This window comes from Mus caroli, chromosome 9 (genome assembly GCF_900094665.2).
Source record: "Mus caroli chromosome 9, CAROLI_EIJ_v1.1, whole genome shotgun sequence".
NCBI lineage: Eukaryota > Metazoa > Chordata > Mammalia > Rodentia > Muridae > Mus > Mus caroli.
This window is the reverse complement of record NC_034578.1, coordinates 75,250,708-75,252,819: the sequence shown is the minus strand read 5'-3', so window position 1 is coordinate 75,252,819 and position 2,112 is coordinate 75,250,708. Positions and strand designations below refer to the sequence as shown.

Sequence of the window (2,112 nt, the reverse complement as noted above, 5' to 3'; positions counted from 1 at the left end):
AGACAGGGTTTCTCTGTGTAGCCCTGGCTGTCCTGGAACTCACTTTGTAGACCAGGCTGGCCTTGAACTCAGAAATCTGCCTACCTCTGCCTCCCGGGTGCTGGGATTAAAGGCGTGTGCCACCATGCCCGGTTCTAGAGTTATATTTAAAACAACCACCACAAATGGTGGTGACACATTTGTGGCCTGACACAAAAGGTTGTAACAAACGACCTGTTGAAACGGAACAACACTCAGTAATCAGTTTCCAATGCCTATCAAATGGCAGGCACAGGGCTGTCGGGAGAGTATAAGTGGTGAATAAGAGAGAGCTCGCATCCTCAGGCAGCCTCCATGTCTGTGAGCTTCAGCTTTCAGTGTGAGTGGCCCAGGTGAGGAGGGGAGAGCAGCATTCAGCAGCTAAATGCTTTCCTTTCAAGCTTTTGAGCAGAAAATGCCGGTAGGCTTTAGTGCTGCCCTCTAGCGGCGACTCTGGGGAAAAAACCTCCCAGGTCACACCAGGGGATTTCAGCAGTTAGGAATGCCTGGGGATGAAGTGGTGGACACTGCTGGCTGGAGATCAGGTCCTCAGATAGCAGCAGAATGGGAGGCTTAAAGGATGAAGGGGCATCCCGGGAGGGCCGCTGGTATCCTCCTGCAGTGTCATGGCCACGTGTTTACCTCAGCTGTGGAATCGCACCTTTTCCATTCCTAAAAGATAAGGGCTTCTTTTGGATCCTTTTTGAATGAAGGAGAACATAAGAACAGAGACACTTCAGAGCCGTCCCCGGGGAGAATGCTTTAAATAAAGACATAATGGGCTCCAGAGTCCATATGACAGCGTTGTGGCTCAGGGATATGTGCTAAGCCACTGGGGTGCTGAGTTCAGTACAAGAGGAAGGCTGGATGGGGTCACTGGGAAGGCAGTGGGCGGGGCCGTTAGAGAGCCTGGCTCAAAACTTGCAGATGCCATGTGCCTGCAGGCCGGCCATTGGCATCACTCTCACCATCGACCTCACCCCCACCAGCCCATCACAATTCAGCCCCATCTGTGATGACTGCTGTGTGATCCCTGTACCTCTCTGAAGGTTGTACAAGTTGCTGACGCTTCTATTTACGTTGCCTATGAACCTGATCCTGTCAGGTTATGGAACCATGAGAAATCTTATTAGGCAAGTTTGAAGCTGATTTTCAACCTTGAAAAGCTAAAAATTTCTTTACAATCTGAAGGAAAATGAGTGGTTTAGATTACTTAAGAAGGCTGGAGAGCTGGCTAGGCCTAAAAATTAAACATGGCTTCAGGTCCCAGTAACATAGTGGGTTGTCACTGGGTATGTGCACACAAAAACATTTAATACTCATACATACAACTCATAAATATATCAAAAACACAACAATGGCCCTGAGACGTAAGCAACTTTATCAAGGGGCTGGTGTAATAGTGTAGCTGTTTAGAGTTCTTACTGAACATGCAGGCAATCTTCTGTGGTTTGCAGCACCCAGATAAGACAGGTAATAACTGCCTGTTACTCCAACCTCAAGGGAATCTCTACACCTGGCCTCCATGATCTTTTTTTCTTTTTTTCTTTTTTTTTTTTTTTTCCGAGACAGGATTTCTCTGTATAGCCCTGGCTGTCCTGGAACTCACTTTGTAGACCAGGCAGTCCTCCAACTCAGAAATTTGCCTGCCTCTGCCTCCCAAGTGCTGGAATTAAAGGCATGTGCCACCATGCCCGGCTGGCCTCCATGATCTTGACCTCCAAGAGGAATGTATTCATATATACAAAACACACACACATGTTTGCATGCATGTACCATTAAATTTAGTAAAACTAAATCCTGAAGAAACAAAACCCAAGTGGTCATAGGTCTATGCCATGCACCATGATGTAGATCTGGAAAGTTCTATCCTGTTCTCACTGGAATTAGCAGGCTTTCCTGAGTGCCAAAACCTTAACAAAGTCCCAGTGCTTGCCTGCCAGGAGATCACTCTCTTCTTAGGACCTCAGCATGGCCATCATGAGTTCTAGAGGAAGAACGAGCCAAGAATGAGCAGCTTGGTTGTGCTCAATGCCCATCTGCTGAACAATCTATTCTGAATTTCCAAGTGGCCATGAATAGACTCCTTTGTAT

General features: G+C 47.3%; 1 protein-coding gene across 1 annotated transcript in view; it reads right to left on the bottom strand.

The window, feature by feature from the left end:
• LOC110302372 (glutathione S-transferase A2-like) overlaps window positions 1–2,112 on the bottom strand; it is a 73,446-nt gene that overhangs the window by 5,935 nt on the left and 65,399 nt on the right. The window lies entirely within an intron of this gene.